Genomic DNA, 24199 nt, shown 5'->3' with positions numbered 1-24199 from the left:
TTTGTTGTTAATACTGTGCCAGCTCCAAGAAAATTGGTTTTCTGGAATTCTGTATTTGATAAATCCACAACTTGGTATCCCCAAGGAGAGCAGGAGAAGACAAAAATAACTAAACCCTTGACAAGTTAAGGGTCACTTTTGTATTAGATAAGAAAAAAATAAACATCAGTAGATGAATCTCTTCTTTTCCCAGTTCTATTGATCAGTAGTAGGAAAAATGTGTCTTTAGAAAAAAATCAGCTTTAGAAAAATATGAGAGTTTTTCTTAAATGCCTTTTTTCCCTTTTTTTTTTTTTTTTAAAAAAAAAAGTATAGATATATAAAGGCAAACAGTAGGAAACTGACCTTTTCAGAGTTCTTGTCACACTGTGAAACTATTTGCTACCCACCAGTTTTATTGCTAATTTTCCTATAAGACTTACCTCATTTTCTCAAAGTAATTTTTGTATGTGAGGAAAGGCAGGGAAAAGGTCTTTGCCTCTGCAATACATACCACTCATTTTATCATCTGTAACCCAGATTTCTCAGTTGACAGCTTTTTTGGCATGCTTACTAGCATTTACCATGCATGATGGATAAGAATTCGTAGCACCACCTATTAGCAAATTTTCTGCATGTTTGTCTTATATTTTTCCTGGGTTTAGATTTGCTCTCTGGCCTGAAATATTTTATGTTGGAGATAATCCAAATATGCTATGATATTTCAGAAAAGCAGTCCATCAGAAATGCAAATTTCACAATAAGGAGGAAAAAAACCCATCTATCATCTTTTAGTAAAAAAAATATTTCTTGTTCTGTGATGATATCCATCCTCTACACTGATTGAAACAGGATTCATAACAAATTTGGAACTGCACTTAGATGATTGATGCAAACCTGATTTGTAAAAGAAAAAAGTATACGCTGAGACAATAAAATCAACCTTAAATTAGCTTTTTCTACACTTCAAGTGCTTCAAACCTTGATGTTCTCCAGTATAGGTTATATATTTCTCTTACTAGTAAGAAGCCCAGAATTTTGCCTGCTTTTTGTCATTTGTAATTCCTTGGGTTTATGCCGCTACTCTCTGATCTAGTTTTACCTCGACTTGTACTTGTGCAATCTCATTAAAGCTGCATGGACTTAAGTTAGGGCAGATCCAACCTGCTGTCCCACAATATTTTCTAAGCTGCTTCTTGATAGAATGGAGCTCTAATCGCTGCATTTCCTTGCACTTTTTAACCAGGAGTAATCTTCTAAATCTTCTTTCAATAATGATGCATTTATCCCGGGGCAGCTGGCTGAATCATAGAATCACAGAACGGTCAGGGTTAGAAGGGACCTCTGGAGATCACCTAGTCCAACCCTCCCTGCCAGAGCAGGGTCACCTACAGCAGGTTGCAGAGGACGGTGTCCAGGCGGGTTTTGAATGTCTCCAGAGTGGGAGACTCCACAACCTCCCTGGGCAGCCTGTGCCAGTGCTCTGCCACCCTCAAAGGAAAGAAGTTCCTCCTCATGTTAGGATGGAACTTCCTATGTTCAACTCTGTGCCCGTTACCTCTCTGCCTACCCATTTGTACAATGGTGATGAGTCTTTACCGACTCCTCTCATGGAGGCTTAAATATTTACAGTTTATATGGCTTAAACTATGGTTCGGTGCTTTGAAAATTGAAGGTGGTTTGTAAGTATTGGTGGAATGGGAGTTTTCTTCTGCGTTTTGGACCATATGGAGAAGTATTATGTCACTGCATGCATATATAGATGTCTGACTGTATGTGCATGTGTCTCTCTATATATATCTATAAGTTTAAAAAAACTATTTCTCTGTGATGGCATGTAGTATGTTCTGTCAATCAATATTCCAAGTTTAGAAATAAAAAATATATCAAAAATTATACTCTTACTTATCAACTTAACCTGCCCTGCTGGCTTTATGGAAAACTGATAAAAGGAGGGAAGCCAGTTCCATGAAATCTCACTGGGTTTCTGAATGAAGTTCCTGCTAATTTCCAGGTGAAACCTCCACCCACCCCAGAGATAAGACTATATGACCTAACACAGAAAAATCAGAGAACAAGTACACATTTCTGAGACTGAATGTTCAAAGAAGCTACTGTTGAAAGGCAGTAACAACAACAGAGTAGAAATTCACTAGTCGTGGGTAACGTTTATCAAACGGCTGATGAGACAATAGGAAAACGTCGGAGTTAAGGTAAAAACTGGTTCCTAAGGAACAGGTAACGCTCTGGTCATGAAGGGCATGACTTGCCTTTAAGTATCTTTCAGTGTTACTTAACTATCGCTCTCACCTGAGTGAGGAATCATGGCAGCGGCGGTGATTTTGATGCTCAAACGCAACCTCTTAAATTGTTTACATTTTTGCGTTCAGCTGATGTTTACTAGAAAGGCAAATATGACTATTGTCTCTTCACTATGGTAGGTAGTTACGTGTATGTAGCTACTTGTGTAACAGTGAGTGGAAACCTGGTAGCAGGGAAGGGCACGTTTGGAGAATAAGAAGCTTAGAAACCTGCGTACGTTTCAGAAACTGGAAAGTTCAAGGGTGACATCTAAAATACCACACCCAAAGCAGACAGAGGTATTGAAGTGAAGAGCTGCCTTAAAAATCGGGTACTGGGCTGAATGTAAAGGTTTCTCTTCAACTTGAGCAGAGCAGGAGACCTGCCGTGCGGTGACGCTATTGTTGCAATGATAGCAAAAATATATTATAAAGTATACGTTGACAAATTCCACAGGCAGTGTTGAATTGGTATCTCTTGATTGTCTGTGTTGGCGATGTAATAGGAGCGAGGTTTCCTTTTTTAAGTAAGCGCTGTTTAGTGGGAAGCCAGCAACAGTATCGCCTAAAACGTTTATTTCTTTCGGTTGCTAACCTAAAAAGAGAATGGAACAATTTAAATGCAGTTTTTGTGAGAACAAATACAGGCAGAATAAGAAATTGTAAGTCGAGTTTCATCCTAGCGCGATTTAAAATAGCTGAATTATAAACCACTCAAAAAAGCCAGACTGATGATGGGAACGGGCACAGATTTTTAAGCATAATGGTGCTGCTGGATTGATACTGAATTGCTACAATTGTGATAAAGAATATACTCAAGCTTTCATTCAACAGAATAATATTTGCCTGAAATCTGCAAGGGGTTTTGTGATACCCACAAATGCGTCAGCCACAAAAGCCTAGGACGGTGTTACGATTATATCTGTTGACCTTTGTGAGTGAGGGGCTCCGAGGTTGGCCATAGTTGCGCGCCCGCGGACGGGCCCGCGGGACCTCAATTCAATAACACTCGAAGCTTTTGTAAAGAGTTTGCTTAAGCAGAGGCGTGATCAAAGTCCCCCCCAAATATGTGTGGTTTTCGTAGATCAAATTTCAGCTCTTGTTGTGGATCTGCGAAGTTCTAAGTGTGATTTAAGCCTATAAATAACCACAGGAGGTTTTTACCATTGATTTGAGTGGTCTTCGGATAAGGCTCTGTGTGCATCAACACATTCCGTGCAGCATGTAAAATTCATTTTAGCTTAAAGTTTATGCATAATTTAAACTGAAAAAACACCCTGGTAACTGGCTTGTTTATTTTTATCTTCTGTTCCCCTCACTCTCATCTGTGGTCTGTGCCTGTTTTCCACGTTTTTTTCTGGGGATTTTCTTTCTTCTCTAGTGTATGATACTGTTGGGGTTTTGTTGTTGCTGCTTGTTTTAACATCTTTCCATTCTTCCCCCCTTTTTCTCTTAATGACTGTTTCTTCTTTTTACTATCAAACTCTTTTTTTTCTTCTATCTTCTAATAAACAGTTCCTCCCTACTTCTCTCTCATGCCTGTCTAACCCAGCATGACTAGCTCTCCCTTATCTTTCCATCTCATATAGCACGTCCCACCTGTTTTCCACACATCTGCAGCTCTAGATCCCTCTCATCTCCTTATAAGTCCTATTCATTCTCTCCTAAGTATCTATTTTCAAGTTTCCCTCACTTTTCCATATTTATCTCAATTATTACTTCAATCGTCTTGGAAAAAAAAATAATCTCCTATACTTGCGAAAAGCTCAAAGCTTGTAACTCTCTCACATCATCTCTTCTGAATTCCACCCCACTGATTCCTCCTCCTTTCGAACACGCTTGCCCTGTTTTCCTTTACTCCAATATACTGTTTAATGCTTTGCTTAAATACCCAATTTTCATTGGGATGTTAATCGCTAATGTAGAAGTTTAAATGATAAAAAGGTGGTTTTTATCAGAATACACATAATCTAATACTTAATTCCCTAGTTGTGTTCATGCAAACATTACACAGAGCTTAATATGACGCAGGATTCTGCTCTGAAAGAATCTCCAATAGTTCAAGGTCTTTCATCAAAGCACAAAGGATTTATATGGAACATAAACCCTAAAGAAACATTCTGAAGAAAATATGTAGTTATTTAAATAGTTATTTAAAATATATATATATTTTTTTTTTTTTTTTTAAATCTTGGTTTAGCACTAAGTGCAATCAGCCTGGGAAGATTCAGTTTCTTGAACATGATGAGCCCACGGTTGTGAGAGTCCAGTGGGCCTTTGAGAATGAAGTTTTATGATAAGCAAGTCTGATGTTAGAAAAGCATAAACAACAATGGAAAAAAAAAATCAATGAAATAAGTAGCTCAACTCCTCTTGTCATAGCAGGAAGGAAGCATTAGGCCAGTCTGAGAGCAATCATACAAATGTCTATATATAGGTTTGTCTGGAAGGATCTTAAAAAAAAATATGCAGTACTATTTATTGTTTGCACGCTAAACATTAACTGCTACATAATACTTACAAGATGAACGTCAGTAGTAATCACAGAAAATGCTTTACCAGTCTCAAAACTGTGTTTTCTTAAGCAAGTTTATATGTGCGTTATTCCGTATAATACCCAGGAAGACCCTGTGATACTGCCAAGCTCAAGAACGTCAGCACTTTTGAAACAATTTGGTTAGCATATTTAAGCAGACTTGATCAGGGACTGAGGCCCAGTTTCTCAAAGGTGATTAAGTACTTAACTCCCACTGAAATCAATTTACCTATATATGAATTTAAAATGGCTACAGAGATGTATTTTGATATAAATTCATTTTATATGGTTGCTCACCACTGTGGCAAGTATAGCAAGGTTAAACTCTGTTACCATAAACTATTTAAAGTTTTTTTTAAATATGCAATGTCAGCATAAAAAAAACCCCAACAAACTACTTTAGGAGACCTGTGATTTTTATAGCAAATTTATGATATTTTAGTAAATGATCTTGAAAATTTAACTTACATGGGATACAGATATTAACATAGTAATAAATATAGTTACTTGGCACTTCCAGCAGCTCGTCATCATTTTTTCAAACGAGAGTCCTAGTCAGAACTGTGGGGTAACTTAGCTGAGAAATAATCAAATCAGTAACAAAGCTTTAAAACACAATTCTTTTTAGAATTATTCCTGACTTCCTAAATCGTTCTGTTAATTTGCACTTTTCGAAGTTTACTTATTAAAAGGCGCTTTTAATATTTACTAGTGGATTTCAACAGGAACAGCCTATCCTGTATTCCTGTGTTACAAGTTTCCTTTACTCTCTGTCACAGCAATCAACACCTTACGTATTGACCAGCTCGTTCGAAAAAGCAAATGAAAAGGGAAGAGAGGGTATGTGAACTGCAGCATACAGACATAATGAAGTTTGCTCGTTTTCTCGCTTTGTACGTCAGCCGTAGAACCAGCATCTACAGCGATTGTTCGGTGCTGCGTCCTGCTTTTAACTCTTCATAGAAAGGAATAAAAAGGAAAACCTCCCTCTACTGTCAGGGTTAAATATTTATGTCGATTTAGTTTTCGATCTTTTGAGCCAATATTTATTCATGCAAGGACCTTGTCTGTGGTACCAAGGTTGTTTACTTCCCTTAAAAGTCTTTGGTGAGGGATTCCCTGAAGTCTTGGGGAATAATATATCAATGGGGTGACTCCATGTGCTCCGAGAGGCTTTTGAAGCAGGGCTTCCCTTTACAAAAAAACACGTCGACTTCTTCCACCTGTACTATATGTATCCTAGTGAAGTTCCCAGCAGGAATCCGTACTGGGATGCGTGCTGTTCAGGGTATGCATAAACAACATAGAAATTGTTTAGGGAGTAGGATGACAATGTTGTTGATGATCCAAGGTTCTTTGAGGCAGTAAACGCAGGTGCCACCTGCAGAGAGTTTTAGGACTTTGCGGGGGAATCTGACCTGGTAAAATAATGACAGATAAAATTAATATCTGTGTAAGTATTAAACAATGCACATAGGAAAAATAGTGGTAACTTCACGTACAAAACAATGAGCTTTTGAGGCAAGTGTAAATCCTTAGGAGCAACGTCAAGACAAGGGATGTGATGCGTGTGACATCATACCTTTGCCTGTTTACAGCCATGAACCTCCAAAGTGTAGTCTTTATGAGGTGACTGATTTTAACTTGCTCATTTTTGAGCAGAGCACCTAAAAAAGCATATAGTTTTCTTGTACGTGAAGAAACAGTTTTATCATTTTTGTATTGTCTGTTTGTATCGCCCGAAAAGTCTTAGCTTTTCAGTCTGACGTGTTTCTGCTACGCGTAGTTGAGGCTGGTGATTTCCATATGGAAAACATCAGTGATTATTCAAAAAGGTAAAAAAAAAAAAACAAAAACAAAACCAACCCAAAAAACCCTAATAAGTACAATCAGAAAAGTTTCCTGAAAGCAAACCTGTAATTCTGCTGTTATAATATTTAATATGTTTAATAAACAGAAATAAAAAGGAAAAAAGAAATAAAATCATGGGAGAAATATGCTCAAATCATGACCACAAACTTAATGTTCTGGATGATTAATGTCTTTAAACTTCTTGATAGCTGTTATAAAATATTTAAAAACATTGACTATATATAAAAGAATTGAAAGGCTGCACGGTCTTTTTTGAAGTTTAAGAGTCTGTAGTAAAAGATCTTCCATTTGCTGGTTGCTTGGGAACTGACATCAATATAGAAACTTTGCACAAGAGCAAAGTAGGATTTAGGAGGATTCTGGATACATTTCTACTGTTATTCTTAATAACAAAGAATCCACAAGGAAAATAAACTTCAGACCATCCATCTAACTGTGAATTTAAATACCTTAAGAGATTTTACTGAGAAGCTTAATGGCAGAAAATTTATTAAGTGCTTCATGATCTATTTTCTTAATCTTTTTTTTTATCTTTTTTTCCTGTGAATACGTTTTGGATAATGAGGAGAAAAAAGTTTGGGTACTCATTTTTAACTCTCTCTTCTTTGACACAAAAGCTAGCACGGTGGATATTACACTCTCAAAAAGATGCTTTTGGTCTGTGCTGACGGCATTATGGTGCTTTGGGGATTACCCGTCGCTCCTGACTTATCCCTGCCTGTGTGCAGGAGGAAGAAGGACCTGGTGCTGGTGAGGGCTTTCCCTCCAAAGCGTAGTAGGGGGCACTGCCCGTGTGTTTAGCAAGAAGGAGCCTTCTTACAGGGGGTGCAGGTCCCACACACGCTGTCTAGAGCGCAAAGTTGCTTTCTTAGTTTTGCCCCTATCAACTAAGTCCTCAAACAGTGGACCGGGGAGGCGGGGGGAGTGAAGGTGAGAAATAAATATTAAAATCGTGGAGCTTAGTATTAATCAAGGCTTAATGAGGGCTTGGAGTTACACTGCTGGAAGCAGTTTCAAAGAACTCTGTCAGCAGGGAGTGATTCAGCTCCCCAAATACAGCCATTGAGAAACTTAATCGTCCAGTTTAAGCTAATCACCTTATGTTTTCAGTTACCTGGCTCATTGACTGATTTGGGTGAACATCCCCCATCTTTCCTGACGAATTCAAGAGCTGACAAACTAAATTGGAAGAGAGCCGTTGATAAGGATGAAGCTGGTTTCCAGTAGTCCGTAGGTAAAGTTCCCCTCTTTACTGTTGTCCTGGGGGATGGTTGTGCTTGGTATCATACACACAAACCGCGTCATCGCCGTAGTTGTGCTAATCTATATCCAGCCTCTTGGATTTGATCTTTTCCTCTTCTTGGTGATGTAGGAGGAAAGGCTGAATTAATACAGAGGAAAATTAAAAACAAATTTATTTTTTGTTAAATATATGCCGCTTCTCCCCTCAAGTACAATACAGAGATAAAAGCACGTAAAATGAAATTGCATTGCTATCCATTCCTAAGCTCTATTCCACCTTGTCAAGCAAAGGTAAAAAGTCTTTCATATTATGACAGAAAAAAATGTGTGGGTTTTTTCCTATTTAGTAATATCTGTCAGTATTCGTTGTGACCTCCAAGACAAACGTGGACATTCAGTCATAGTATTTGTAATTTAAGATGAAGAATACTAAGGAAAAGACTACTTATGAGAGTTGGTAGTCTGTTCAACAGAAGGATCACTGTTAGTAGTAGAATGACCTGGTTACTTTGATAGTAGGCAGTGGCTGAAACGCCTATATTACTGGTTAGTTAAAAGATATGATTTCTTTGCAGAGAGAATTGGGCATTGTGGTCCATTTCAAGGAGAGAAAAGGTGACTACAACTTGTTTCCTAGTGTAGGGAGCTGTATCGTGTGAAGAATAATAAAAAAGTGGAGATAAATATTAAAAAAAAAAAAAGAAAAAAAATCTTTCACCCCTATTCCATTTTGTGATGTCTTCTAGATAACCGTTCATTCCAAACCCACAAAGAAATGCATTTTAAGTACATTCTTACGAATATCACAGAATGGATAAGCTTAAACTAAAGCAGGTTTCTATCATTACGGTTACTCTGAAATTTTTGAGATTTTCTGATGAACCAAATACCCTTGGGCACTTTACTGAGAAGCACGTGTAAAATTACGATGTAATTCTGATGATTGTAAATAAAGTTTTCCTAGAATGAAACACTTTTTACTCTCTAGAGAAATCCTTTGCGTCCTTTACGTATGCATTAGAAATGAAAGGCTTATGATGCTTATTTGCTGTTTTTACTGAAATCTAGATTGCTAATTAAAACATGACATAGAATAATTGTCTTTCATAGTCCCAAATCTTGTGTCTTTGGCTGCTTGAATTTCAAAGAGTACAACAGAGATAAGTAGTTAATTTAATTTTTCCAACTGATTGCTATGCTTGTTACTTGAATAAGCTGCAAAATAACATCAATTTGGGTTTTTTGGGGAAGGAGCTCAAAGGTTATGAAATACTGCATAGTTATACAAATTTATGCAGGTGGATTTTCTTCAGACGTACTTTTAAATCAGTTTTGAAACACAATATATTGATATAACGCTTGATGAAATCCTCTATGTAAATCTCCAAAAGGTAATTCTGTAGTCTTGCCATTTATTGGGGTTTTTTTATTAATCTGCTTTTCTCATTGCCTTTGCCATTCCTTAGACTTTGTTACTGTTGCATCTGAATCTAAGAAGATCGTAAAGAAATCTTAATTTTAGGGTAAAAGGGTGATGGACTATTTTAAAATGTCGCAGAAAGAAAGAGAGGACACTTTGAATTTCTGTTTCTCAATGAAATGTCACAATTGTGTATCCTGATCATTCATGAAAGTTTAGATAGTACTATTCGCTATAAGGTGGTTTAGTTACATTCCATGTAGGGAAAAACAAATATACAAAACAATAATTAAAAAAAAAAAAAACCAAACCTGAATCCAAATGGATATAACAAGCTGGGAAAATCTTTCCTATAAGTCTTCTTTCTCCTTCTTTCTCCTTACTCCTTCATTCCTATTATCAATCAAGAAGCATGAAGATACATACTTAATTCTGTCTGTTTTACGAAACTCAAGCATGTTTCTAGATGAGCGTAACTAGCTAAATTCAAGAGATTTCCATGACACTTCGGATTTTTTTTTACTTAAAGCACATATTTATGAGCTTTACTAAATATAGATTTTTGCATAAGATTATGCTCTTTATATTTGATAGGGAAGATAGAAAGACTAGGTTATATTGCTGACATGTAATTACAGAAATGCGCAGTAAAATAGGCAAATTCTTTGATCAATAAGGCTCCTTATCGTTATACAGCCTCTTATAGCCACATGCTCATTAGGAAAATCATGAATTCAAGTCTTTTATGAGAGCTTCATTGGTACAAAGTATTTATTTCAAGCACTAGTATCGCCAATTATCATTCTGGTGCAGTTCAGCAGTGTTGAAAATTAATGCCAGTCACAAGATTTCCTTTGAACTTTCAGAAGAGCAGAGCTGGAGCAGAGTTCTGAACTTCAGAACAGTTTAGGCACCCTCTTTGCATACTGTACAGCGCGAGTCTTTGACTCTAGCATGGATAATGGCAGGAAGCTTGAAAATCAATTACCTTTAAATACCGCACAAGGAAATCCTTTTGATTTCTCATCAAAAGCACCTGGGATATGTGGTGTTTAATTGTAATTTAAATGATATGCAAATCTTGTTAAAGGTACCAAAATGAATATATTTTGCCTGTTTCCCCTTTTGCAGAGTCGCTGTTAGCTACGGGGCGTGTTGAGCTTGTTGTCTGTAGCCAGTACGCTCCAGATTTCGTCTTTCGCGTTGGGGTTGGCTCTTGGGCTGTACGCAACTTGATGAGAACAGGTCAAGTTGGCTGGCTTATGGCTGTGCTTACGCTCATGGTGCTCAAAGTAAGATGTCGTAAAAATTTCAAAAAAATCCCTTTTAAATGCATGGCTGGACTTTAAATACCAGCAGAAACCAGGGGAAAATACCGGTCAGTTGCCCCGTGGATGCAGCAGTTCCTTCACCTGCAGCCCCACTAAAGGCATGTAGCTTGGGAGGCGCTGCCTCGCAGGGAAGGGATGTATTTGCAACACCGAGTCCGTAGTGTCGGCTTCGAGGTTATATCCTTTTGTCAGCCCATTCCTGTATTTTTTTTGGTGGGGAGTTGGGGCAGAGCATACTGTGAGCACCAAGTTTTTGTGGTTGTAAACCTGGGTTGTGGGAGAAGTGTCTTCTGTGCCACAGATAGAAATACTGTAAGCAGCGAATCAATGATTTGTGCAGAAGTAGGTTGGTGGTCAGTGACAACTGAGTTCCTTCTTTACTGGTTTTCTCCCAAATGAAGGGACAGCACCTTGAGTCCGTATGTGATCTGGGTGTTCCTCCAAGGTTTATTCGACAGCTCAGTCAAGGCTGGGAGCATTTGCTTTTTTTATATGTCTCTCGAGCAGTATGCATCTATAAGACAAATGCAAAGTTCCTGTTACTTAAAGACCCTACAAAGCGGCAAGTGAAACCAGAGACATTGGAGCCAGAAGTTGAAGCGGAGATTTCCCCTGCCCAGCTACTAATGCTGCTTTCTAGCTGGAATGAGTCTATGCCTGGCTCTCGTCTTCAAAGTGAAAGCCACACGAAACGTTCTATCAGGTCAGAAAAACACCAGTGGCTACCCTTAAAAAGGGGCTTCAAGAAGAATTTTGTAAACTCAGGAATTGGTTTGTAGTATAAACTCCCGCTGCTTAAGTATAACCTTCAGGGAATTCATCTTACCTTTATCAAAATAATTCTCCTGATGCTTGCTCTGGAAAGGGGCGGTAGGATTTCCATTAAAACACCTTGGTTTGTGCTTTGTTAAGTTTTTCAATTATGTAAAGAGACTTCAAATTGTTTGTTTTTCTAGTTGAATAATCCAAGCTCCGTTTCTCTGCAAATCAAAGTTTAACTTTTTTGTATTCTGCAAATATTCAGATCCTATTGCTTAGAGTATGTCTGGGCTAGTAGAGAACATTTTAGTGCTGATAGTAAAGACTGAAACAGAAAGATGAATATTTTTATGGGCTTAATTCAAACATGTCATTTGTTCAATAATTTAGAAGAAGGGTTTATGTAGGGAAAAATAAATATTATTTATCCTCCTGTAAGAGTTTTTTACAGCCGTCACCCTTATAGAAAGTGGCTGAGCTCCAGAAATCAATATTTATTTGCAGCATATTTAAGCTTCTTATATAACTAGAACATTAAGTTTATAGAGCTATGTAAAGTATCTGATTTTAAGACTGTGACAAGTGTTTAGTGTGATATAAATATATTCGTGGTGTTTATGTTATCTCCTGAGGAATATATTGCATGAGAACAGTTGTGAGGGGTGAATCTAACACTTTCTAGAAAAAGACACCCTGTTGTCTAGTTCTCTAGTAGCCTGCCATAAAAAAAAAAATAAATCAGTGAAATTAAGTCCATCATCAAAATTTAAATAACTTCTGCAGAGGTTCATTGAAATGTCAGATTTATTATCTAACTTTTGAACTACAATACTAATGCTTTTTCACTGTCTGAAGCTACAGAAAGAAGAGGGTAGAAATAATGGAGAAGAATCTGGGTGATTAGGGGGTTGGTTACCTGGAATAGGCATTTTTAAATCATACATGGTCTTGTTAAATTGTGCTCATACTTATCTTTAAGGAATAAGTAAGTTCACTGAAATTTGTTTCTTTAAAGTTGGCTGAAAACTGAGACGCCAAATCAATGGCTTTAACAGCTCTGGGGTACGATATTTGTTAAGAGCTGAAGTTGGCGATGTAGTTTTATGTGTTGAAGCTGTATTTTCTGAATAACGCCTGACTTTGAGATAAGTGTAATTCCGCTTAAAGTAGTAGCTGATAGTCGGGCTCTCATTGTAAACCTCTCCCCCCTGTTATTGATATTCTTTTATGCAGTTTTGTTCAGAATTGACCTTTCTCTTTTAGTTCTCAGTAGGCTGGCGTGAAATGTATATTTTACAGCTATGACTTGGACATATAAGACAAGCACGTCATTAGAACTTGACTTTATCTTGTTCAGTACAGTCCTTTTGTTCTTACATTCCCTGACTATATCAAAGCTACATCACACTTCATAACTCTCTTAAAGTGTTGTTCTGGCTCTTGATCCTCATTTCTTTTTCCCTAAAGCTCACAATTTCTTCCAATCATTCCTGTCTAACCTCTGGCTTTTATCTTTCGTTTCCCTCTATTAAAAAAGAATCAAGAAAACCAGAAACAAAGAGGAAATAAAATATATATTACATATTCTTTATAAAGAATAATTATATATTTATATGGCTAAATCCTATTCAGTCTAAATTTTAATCAAGTAAGCTCCTTAGATTTACCCACCACCACCACCTTTATGAAACTTATAGATGTTTCCTGTTGCTGGGACTCTTCTAGACGGTCCTGAATCTATACTTTTTAAATATACACCTAGCCCTCATAGAATCTCTCTTCCAAAAGTTATTTTGTAAGGAAATACTTTTGTGAATACCCTTTCTCACTCTCAAAAACAAAAAGTTTTTTGTCCTGTGTGGCTGATGAGCTGTAAAATTACAGTTTTGATTTGAACCATTTGGAAATTTGAAAGTCTTCTATTCATAGTTTAAGTTGATATGTATTATTGAGTGTATACGTTTCTATGCAGTTTACAATCTATAAACAACAGTAAAGAAGGGTCATCCAAAAGGTACAGTAATTCAAGTGCAGTTGAAATGCTGGCTATTTTCTATCCATTTACTCTCCTCCCAAATTTTAGATTAAATGAGTAAGGTTCCTCCACTTAAGAATGTAATTACTTACTTGGTCTTATCAGGTGTTCCCTGAGGAATTTAATGGGAAAAGGGGGAGAAATTTAAGAGGAGAAGAAAAAAAAAAGTGCTGTGTATGCAAGAGGACTGGCGGATTCTTTTGTTGTTTTTCCCTGATAATCTGAAAAAATCAGTTGCCGTATTAAGTTAATAACATATCGGGGGGGTTTTATTTCTAACAGACTTCTTTCAATTAAGACAGTATTTGTAAACAGACAGTTTTTCCTTTACTTATTTTAATTTAGACCTTATTTCAGTTTAAGGCTGAGGCCCTTCTAATATCAGTTAAAAAAATTGGAAAGATAACAAAAGGCAGGACACTCTTTCAGCAAAGCAGTATTTTAGAGGTGCATAAATACAGAAATGAGTGAAATAGCAGGGCCACATCTCTCACAGTGAAACATCATTTCACAGAGTTTTAAGATAGGGAAATTTGGTTAAAACTTAAAGGGCCCTCTTGCTCTTCCTAAATCTGATTCTCATAGGATGCTCATGTTATTCTGAGCCATATTGTAAAAGATGTTCTCTTCATATTGCTCAATCTTCCCAAAAGAAAATATTTTAGCAGAAGGGTGGCGTCCCAGTTTAAAATCAAATTCTATCTAATGAGAGTCAGCTCTGAGCTGCAGCAGTCATTGACGTGGAGGTCACTTTTGGATTACAATGTGGGTGCGTAGGCATTTCATCTTTGAAAGCAAGTCCTCAATTTTTTTTGAGTCAGCATGAGGTTTCTCTGTCCCTCCAAAATATCCAGATTTTGCAAAGAAATGTTCCCTGTGGCTAACAATTTCTGTGTGGATTTTCTATCAATCCCTATGAAATTGTTAGGTTTATAATGATTTTCCCACTATCTTCCTCCAGTGGCAATCTTCTATAGCTTTTCTCTCAAGAAATAGTACCAAATCAGGGAAGCAATGATCTTTCAATGAGAAATGCTTCCTGGGGATGATGATAATAATAATAATAAATGTTATCATATTCAAATAATAATAATAATAATATTCAGATCTCATTTTTATTGTGTGCAAGAGATACATCAAGAGTATATAATCCAGAGCTGTCTTTCAAGTTTTATACTCTCATTTGCATTGATAGTAATTTAATTAACACCACAATTGAGGATAACATTACTGTCATGGGAGTAAAGGATGTTATGGTACAAGGATAACTAGAAATTTAAGGGAAGCAGCAAGACAAAACTAAGGCAAACGACAATAAAATTAAATATGTGATTACAAACTGACAAAATTATTTTGATCATGCTCTACTAAGAAATCGGTAACCATACAGATCAACCCAGGCAGCTTAACTACCTATAAAGTGTTGCTTAATAATTATAATTCCATGGGACACAACAGGACTGGGTGGGACTTATGTCAACATATACAACGAAGGAAATGCTGATGTGAAGAGGAAGCCTCGAAAGCAGAAATTGGAGTAATTCAGCTAGTGGTCAAGGGCTTCAAGGGCCTTTAACTAAAGGGACATAACATTTTCACTAGCATTCTAGCCTGAAGTTGTATTCAGCGTAAATTAATTCAAGTAATCACTTATGTCTGTGCTTTAATATTGTTGAAACATTTTTCCTTTGCCTCTCTCATTCTTCTGTGCAGAAGAAGGGACAGGGAGGTTGAAGAGCCAGCCGCCTTGCTCAGCTCCCCCATCATATCTTGCTCGCTCTCCTATCAACAAAAAACAGTGCCCCAGAGTAGCTTTTCAGTTTGACTCACCTAATTGAAGGACCATGTTAGAGGAGTAGTGAAGAAAGAATCTGCTTCTTCTACAACAACAGTGTTTCTTCAAAAAAACCCGATGGAAATAGTGATCATTTGCTTTTTGCAGTCAGATTTTGTTTTTTAGAACTCACGCTACAGATGTACAATGTGAGTGGGATCTTTCCGAAACCTACTTGGTGTAACTCTGCTTTCGTTAAATTTGTGGAATTTCAGCGGGAACCCGTATAGACTCTGGTTTTGTATTTGTAAATTAAGCCCTTCATATCAGTGAAGGGCAGCCTGCATGACAACCGTTTCTGATACTTTTATAGTCATCTTCTAAGTAGAACAGCATTTTGAGATTTTACTGTTGTAGTGTTATTGTAGAGAACGATGCCGTTTCCTGGTTGTAATGAGAGTGTGCTTACACTTCTGTGCATCTTATTTATTGTACTAGCTTATGCTTTTCAAGTGTGAGTATTTCAAAGAAACGACAGCTTTTTAGGCAAATTTCATTCTTCTAGATCATTACATAAACTTGCATTGCTCTGGTAAAGATTACTCGTGTGTACATTCACTTGTTATCATGGCAGGTTTCTGAAGTAACTCAATATTGCTACTTATTTACGCACGTAATTCTCATGTTATCTCTTTGATTTCGAAGACGTGTATGTCAGTTCATCAGTTACCAATAATTTGGTAAACAACAGAAGTTAATATCTTTTAAACACATTCACATAGTCAATAGGAAGGACAGCAGAGCAATCTGTGACCGTATTTGAAGACAGCAGCTTTTGGGCTTGGATAGATCAATCAGTTTAGATAGATTTAAAAAAAATAGTAGTACTAAGTTAAATGTAGTTTTCTGACTCATATGTGGTATAATGATACAGAAAGAACGTAGAGTGACTATGTTGAAAGAACGGTGATCTGCATCAGCCAATTACTTATTTACATATATTTAATCCAAATTTATCACTTACAATTCAGAATTAATGGCTCGTCTTCTAAAATATAAATGATATATTCTTAATTTCTTGTATTTCTTTTTACATACAGATCTTCAGTTGCATAGAAATATTACATCACATTGGTTTTTCTTCTTTCTTTGTGATTATTTTATCTGTTCAAGCAGAAGAAATCAGTCAACCAATGTCCTTATTTGGGGGCGACGACAAAAATGACAATGAAAGAAAACTCACTGCAAGCAGAAATGGTAATAGAAATACTGAATTTTAATTAATTGATAATTACTATTCAAAATATTAGATAATGTCACTCAGACTATCAGAATGCATTCCTTTCTATAAAGGAATTATGCAGTCTCTCCTTTCTATTTTCGTTATACAAATTTCAAATTTCCTTTCATGTTACTGTTAATTCCACATGAAAAAGAATTTAGAAATTCTCTTTCCTCTTTTCTTTCTTGTAGGCATAGTATGTTTTAACATAATCATTGAATTAATTTCTTCCACTTTAAGTTTGTAACTGTTTTGCATTTTTCCTTCCTCCTTTAATCCATAAGCTTCAACTTAAAAGGAATGCATTTTTAGCTTTTTTATTTTTTAATTTAAAAATATTTGTTCTCAACTCTCCTTATATACCCGATTAAATAAAAATCAGGATATTCAAGGGACTGTGCAAGGTCACATAATTGAGTGACTGGAAACAGGAGATTGGTAGTACACTGAAAGTGACTGGAAAACCTGAGCAAATGCTTTGATAGGGCCTATCATTATTTATTTAACCGATACAGACCTTACCCTTTTTTTCTCAATGTTTCCTGTAGCTTTCTCCCTATCCCCAAGCACATATTATTTGATAACTTCTCATTTTATTTAGCTTTTTTTTTGCTGTTTATTAATTTTGGAAAAAAAGGCGTTGCAATTAGAAAAGATCTCTTAGGACAAAAAGCAAAGCCCTGCCAATACAGAATTGTAGCATAGAGTATAGTCCCTTGTGTTTTCCCCATTTCATTTTAATTGTTTTGAGGAAGATCTAGCACATTGTGGAATAATCTCAAGAGAAAAAAGTGGAAATACCCTTTCTCGCTTACAGTAAGTCATTCTTCAAATTCAGACTACGTTGTCCTCTTCTCAATTTGATCTCATTATTTCTAGATATATCCCATTTGTATTCTTAAATAATTACTCTTGCCCCTTGGTGTTTACCTTCTCATTGCTTTTGACAGATATATCTCCTCCCTCTCCCCCCACTTAATTGTTGGTTAGTCAAGCTGTACATATTTAATCTTTCTAAGCTTTTCTTATGTGTCATCCTTTCCAACCCATTAAGTCTTTTTTCCCCTCTTTGCTCTGAGTTCCTTTCAGTATGTCAAAGCACAAAAGATGGAGCTGATTGCATTTGTCCAGTGTTTTCCGGTTCAAATTTGAAAAAATAGTCTGACCTTTGTTGACTTGCAAAGAAATGACAGCTCCGTCCCTTGTTTCTGCTAAGGTCCAGTTTCTACACTCTGGCACTGCAAAAATATCTTAATAGGGGTACTGATTTCATGGCTGCTACTGTAAAATAGCCTGAGAAGAGCGAGGCTCTGGCTGATGTTTTAGCAACTTAATTTGAGAATAGTCCAAACTCAAAAATTCACATTTTTGTGAGTCTTTTCTTGTGGCATAGATATCTGTTTATACGGAGGGGCTATTATCATGAAAGGACCAGAAGGAATAAACATTTTCATGTCATAACTTGAGAACTTGCCACATTTGAAAGGACATTGTGAGACTAAATGCATGCAAGGTTGTGAGAATTAAGCATAATGAGATGTCCCTGAAGGCAACGTTCATTTCTGATCATGAGCCGCAAAAGGGATTCTGCCACACAGATTACAACACAAAACGTAGGCTGTGCTAGTACGGCCTTTGGGGGAAAATATTTCTGAAAACAGCCGAACTATCAGACTGACTGTATTTGTCAACACCAGAACTGCTGCAGATTTTGTCTGATTTTTTTTTTTTTTTTTTTTTTAAACAATGAAATGGTCTTCACTTAAAAAGTCCAAATTAAGTTGGTAGGGTTTATCTGAAACCACTGCCTTATTGGCAGGCGCTATTTCAGCTGAGAAAGAGATGAGCAGCTCTTGGTGTTTCCCTGACGCCACTGGCTTCTCATCCAATCTAAATAAATGCTGAGAATGGCTCTCTCTCAATCGGGGATTTGTACTGACCAACCTTAAGAAGTAACATGAAAATGGCCCGCGCTGGGAAGAACATGGGAGGTGAATTTTCGCACTGAAGCAAACAAATAAAACAACAACAAAAAAAGGAAATGCTTTTGGAATTCGTGTTATATGAACCAACCAGGGAGATTGTGTATCACATCCATTCTCCCATGCTTATTGGCATGTTTCAGTTTCTAAAGAGATCTCCTGTGTTTACTGAAGTGGTTTGATTTCTAAGAGGAAAAAAAAATAAACCTAAAACTGTACTAATAGGCAGACATTTAAGACACTGAAATCTGTATATATATCAATATTGTTTTAAACGAATATAAATGAAAATATATCGAAAAGATTTATATCATCATCTTTTCATCTGTTGCTACACAAACATCTTTATGAAAGCCTTAGCCAAATGTCAAAGCCTTAGCCAAATGTCTGTCTGAAGGCTCTGATACAGTACCGTCATTACTGTTTAATATTTAAAAAAATCATTAAAACTGCTGTATTCACATTTAAGCCAAATCTAAACGTTCAATTGAAGTCCGAAACATTTAGGTAGCCTCTAGATACATAAATAAAAATGAGAAGGAAAACCAGCAATACTCTATTCAAGATGTTAATCAGATCTTTATTAAAATAACGTGCTCCTTTGAAAAAAAGAATATGAATGATGTGTCCTGGATGTACCTTCTCAAATGTATTTGCTTGCCTGTGGATTTTAGCTTCTGAGATAGCTTAATTCTGAACCTTTTCTTTATTTCTCTTTAAAATATTGCTAGAACTCCAGTTTAATTTCCATTTGACTCTCTTTGCTCACTAACTCCTTAAGCTTTCTACTTCTGACAGATTACAAGGGTATCATTAAGTAATGCAAGTTCATGTCTTATTAGTAGACAATCCTGTTGACCTTCATTTCCCTGCGTCCCATCTTGCATCGCATTTTAATGCTGGCGGTCTCATTTTTACTTTATCTGGGCTTTTAGCTCTTCACTTATAAAACAAGCACAGAAAACCACGAGAGCTTTGGTGCCCTGATCTCACCTCGGAACTGTGGCTTTCCAAGGCAGGCTAAAGGGTAATGATCATCATTGGGTTTATTCCTCTGTTATTTATATTGGCATGCTGTTGTTTTAATGGAAATTAATCCGTTCTTTCTGAAATGTCTGTAAAGTGTCGAGGCAGAGGTAGTTTGTGCGCCCTCGTGGTGATTGACTCCGGCGAGTCAAGACATGAGAATTATTTTTAAGTCTCACCATTCTTCAGTCTTATCACCCGGTCCGTTCTGTGGCTTTGATATTAAAGTCCCTCTATGGAACTAATACGGTCATACATATATTAACCCGTGACGTTAATACTTGATGATAGTGGTTAGCTCAAGTTTCTTGTGGTTTTTCTCCTTCTGCGCAGGGGTCACTTTGCCCTGGCTTTAATATGCAGGATTTGATTGACCCCGGACCAGTAATGTGTAAAGCCCTGGAACAAATAAGGTCTGGTAACAATACTAATCACCCTCTAAATCTCTGTAAAACAAGCTGTTATGAAAAGCACATAGCAAATTTAAGGCCAGTACCTTTGTTTTCCAGGCAAAAGGGTATTAAGCAAGGTTGCGCAAAGTACACGCCGTACGGCCCTTTCATTTCGAGCTAATGAAGGAAGCGGAGGAATCATCCGTCACGGGGGTGAAAAACCGCCAGGTATCTCAAAACCTCATCTTTCATCTTCATTGGGGAAGACTGAAATTAACGCTGCGGATGTGAAGGAAGGTATAAAATCCTATGAGTTCAAGATCTGGATCTTGATAGAGACATTCACCTAAAAATATGCAAGAGGAGGAAAGTAGAGCTCTTAAGCTGGGTAAATCTCAGTAGTTCTATATAAATGAGAAGCCGCATCCTAATTGTAAAGCATGAGGAAAAAAGGAATTCCGCATACTATACCGAAATCGCCCTTTTCAATAGAAGAACCGCTTGCATTAGAATAGTTTTAGTGGATATACCTATTTTACTTGTTTTGGAACCTTCTTTCAGCCAGCCAGTATAAACTGGATAACGCATTTGCCTTTCTGGATTAATCAAAATTGCCTGTAGTATTTCTTAAAAGCATTAAATAGCCATGAGCCATTTCCAATTGTTTAGCCAATACCCACAAACAAGTTTTCCACTTGTATTATTTATGGCACCTCTATTCACAGATATTTCTGGAAATACATTCCAAAACCTCATAGGAAAGCGCAGTATTTCACAGTAGTCTTGTATTGTTTTTTAAATACTATCTGTAAAATAACTTGTGATTAAATGTAAGCTTTACATACCTAAAGACTTGTGAAAATGAGCTTTCTATCTAACCTAAACTTATGCCTCTAAAGAAAAGTTTTCCATCGAGCGTTCCCCGTTCATTCTAATTATGTGGAAATAGACATCCCGAAATATGGAGCTGCTGGCTGGGGGTGGGCTTTTACGTGCTGTACGTACCGTCCCCTGGGTTGCTGACAACCAACTGAGGACCGAGGCGTAGAAAATAGCAAAGACCTGCTCCCAGCCAACTGCGCATTGTTCTCTGTGCAGCAGAAAAGAGACAGTCGTTTCGCTTTCCTGGGATACCTATTTGAATAGGCCCATCTGTATCACATGGAATCAGATTTTTCTTATCATGTTAGAACTGATCAACTGCGTAACAAAAATTTCTTGTCGAGAATTGTGTCGTAAGCTCAGACGGGCTTTACAAGAAGTGAAGAAAAGTGCATTGCAGTTAGGAATGATTTGAGGTGATTGTAATATATCCAGTCTCTCCCTCGAAGAGGACCTTTTTTTTGTGTTACATCAAGTAATTACTGAATTAATGAATTCCATTATAAGGCAGACAAATTCATCACAAGTAAATTTCTCTGAGGTCTGACATTTATGTAAAAATTGGCTATTGATAGTGTTGGGACACCTGATGTGACAGAATAGGCTTAGAATGATGTGACATAGGCTTTAATGTCCTTGTTTACTAGAGAGATCAATGAATAAATATGGGGTTTATTCAATTTCCAAATATACCTTCCTTTTAAAAAAAAAAAAAATAAAAAAATCAGGTAATCTAGGTAATATCAAGTAATCCAAATGAAGATCACCTGGATCTTTACTCCAGCGAAATCTGTAGGTCTTATTAAAGAATTCAGAGATGTCTCACGAGCTTGAAACCGTATGAACAATTTGAACAATTTACCCTTACTATGCTTTTTATCAAATAGCGACAATATTAAATGAATTGTTGATTTTTGTCCTGAATTGTGGAATACAGTGCTGACTTTAACTCTGAATAAGTAAACAAGAAATAGCATTTTTTTTCTTTAGTGACATGATCTTTTTTTTCACCAGCACTTCAATGGAAGGTGCAAATGGTTTTGTGTCTACCATACGCCTTTAACAATTGTGTTCCACTTTGTCCACAAAAGAACAGGTTGATATCACGTATAAAAACTTAATTGGTGCCGTGGCAATGAATATCTGCAGGTTTAGGTACTGAAGGTGTGGCTCCAGCCTCTATAGGCGGGAGCGTTTGCAGATAGAGGCCCTAAAATGAAGACTGCAGAAAGGCAAGCGGGATCTTTCAGCTTTTTCAGATTTCGTGCATCTGCATCGGGCAGGTTATAAAAACGTGTCTTTGGATATAAAGGAAGAAAGACATGAGATGGGGTTTAATTAGCAACAGAAATGATCAAGTCCTCTGGAAACCTGGTGATTAGCGTGTATAGATAAAGTTATAATTCTTCCCTCCCCTATGGGACACTGGTCTACGGTTGGGTCCCTGTGCAGCTTTGCAGAAAGTTAAAAGGCAGTAAAGAGAGAACATTTCTCTTAACCAACCCACCGTTAGTAGAAATAGAAATCCCGGTCCAAGGACAGCAAGTAAGGCTATGCAGAAAGATATTAAAAAGGAAAAAAAAAAAGGGGGGGGGGGGGGGGAGATGAAATGAATATGTGGCTCTTTGTTATTCCTAGAAATGAGACCATGGTAGCTTATGTCCCAAAGACGACAGAAGCATCAGAGTACTGAGATTAGTTAATATATGTTTGATGATTAGGAGGGACCAAAGAGGAGAAATGCAGAGAGCAGTATCGTCAGTAGATCTCCTCAAACTGTACTCACGCGGCGCTCTCTTGCATTGTACCTCATGATGGGAAGAGGAACCCTGAAATGAGGTCTTCTCCCTGGCCCTCCTCTCTCTTTTGCCTTTGTGCACCTTCTTTTGAACAGACAATAATTATGACAGTGCTTATGGCTTCCGCAATAGGTCTTTGTCTCCAGGGAGCGCATGGAAATATTTAAGGTTATGGAGCTCTTTGAATGTTATTTGGTACATGGAGCTAGAGAGATCCAAAGGGGTGGTCAGTAGTCCCTGGGAGAGTAACCTAAAAAGCGGGTGCTTTCAGCGTGAGGTGAAAGAAACCTTGGGGGAAATGAGATTTAGAGGAGGTCCTTATCTATACAGAAGCCTTATGTGCGAGGAGAAATGGGATGTTGACTCTAGTTGTATTTAATTGGTTATGAGAGCAGGGAAAAGTAAAAGGAGGGATACCAGGAACCCGCAGAAGAGGGAGCAGGTAGATTGATGTTACTATGTTGTCTTCGGCATGTAGAGTACGTTAGGATTCAGACCGCTACTTCTAAATATCAGAGTAGTTATTAGGTTGGTAATTAGTACAGTATGGTACTGCACAGCCCAGTAGTTATTCGGAAGGATGCAAGACCAACCTAAAAATTACCAGAGGGGCTACAAATATAATTCTGAACCTCGGGATATAAAGAAGTCAAAATCAACACCTTGTGAATCCAGCACATCTGTTCTGGTTCATTTAGAATAGCTTGATTGTCGGATGGTGCTCTTTGAATGATTTTTTTTTTTTTTTCCTCTCATTGTGGCAAGGAAAAAATCAAACAAAATAATTAAAATCTGATTTAGCCCTTATCTGTTTTTCCCTAACCAAGCATATCTGCCTTTAACAAGTAAATAATCCCTGCTACCCTTGTAGCCGTTGTCAGTTGGTTTAGATTAATCATTCTACGTGAAATTACTGCTTGATTGACAAACTAACGTGCTTACATCCTCTTTTTTTAGGACAGAAGTGTGTCCTTCACTTAAAAAACCATAATTACGCGATCATGTTGGAAACTCCGGGAAAAATGTCAGCCCAAGAGTTAAGACTGACTGTTAAACAAAAAACAGACTTTCAATATTATAACCTCTGAGCAAAAATTAGCGTGCCAGCTCCCTGGGCAATCAAAGCACACACAAAGCACAAAGGATCAGGATTTCATCCTGACAGATGTGTTATTGAGAAAAGGGCCACTTTTGGCTTTGACATTATTTGCTCAGATGTTTAATCTCCCCACGATAGCGGAGCTGGCGGAAGCTCGTTGCGAGGCTGTTCACACGTGCCTGGAGCCGGGAGCGTCACGAGGCTCGCGGCCGGCTGACTGTGTTGCCCTGGCGGTGAGACAGCGCCCAGGTATAAAGGGGTCAGGTCCAATGCGTTGAACACCTCATGCCAAATGGGCCAGACCTAATCGCAGGGATTTGAGGGCATGTTTACACTACCCTTGGAGATAGGTCTTCCCTTCTCAGCTGCCTCCCACCCTGATACGGTCCTAGGTCAGGGTGGGTGGAATGGTTCCTTTATTTAACGTTGCTTCTGTTGATTCATGTTTTGTGACCTAAACGCCAGGATGGGCTTGTCAGCAGAAGGCGG

At 37.4% G+C, this 24199-nt stretch overlaps 1 long non-coding RNA gene across 3 annotated transcripts in view; it reads left to right on the top strand.

Moving 5' to 3' along the window:
• Nucleotides 1-24199, top strand: part of LOC309671550 — a 90749-nt gene extending 66550 nt beyond the window's left edge. For 2 of the 3 annotated variants that reach the window (XR_014269155.1, XR_014269156.1), the window contains exons 8-10: nt 16349-16505; nt 19872-19951; nt 20048-20774. This is a non-coding gene — a long non-coding RNA (uncharacterized lncRNA). Of the gene's footprint in view, nt 1-16348; nt 16506-19871; nt 19952-20047; nt 20775-24175 lie in introns of those variants that run through there. The other variant, XR_014269154.1, reaches the window with a different exon arrangement.

Source organism: Vanellus vanellus (assembly GCF_965231255.1).
Source record: "Vanellus vanellus genome assembly, chromosome: 4".
Taxonomy (NCBI): domain Eukaryota; kingdom Metazoa; phylum Chordata; class Aves; order Charadriiformes; family Charadriidae; genus Vanellus; species Vanellus vanellus.
Note: the sequence above shows the minus strand (reverse complement) of the source record. Positions and strands in the feature narration are given on the sequence as shown.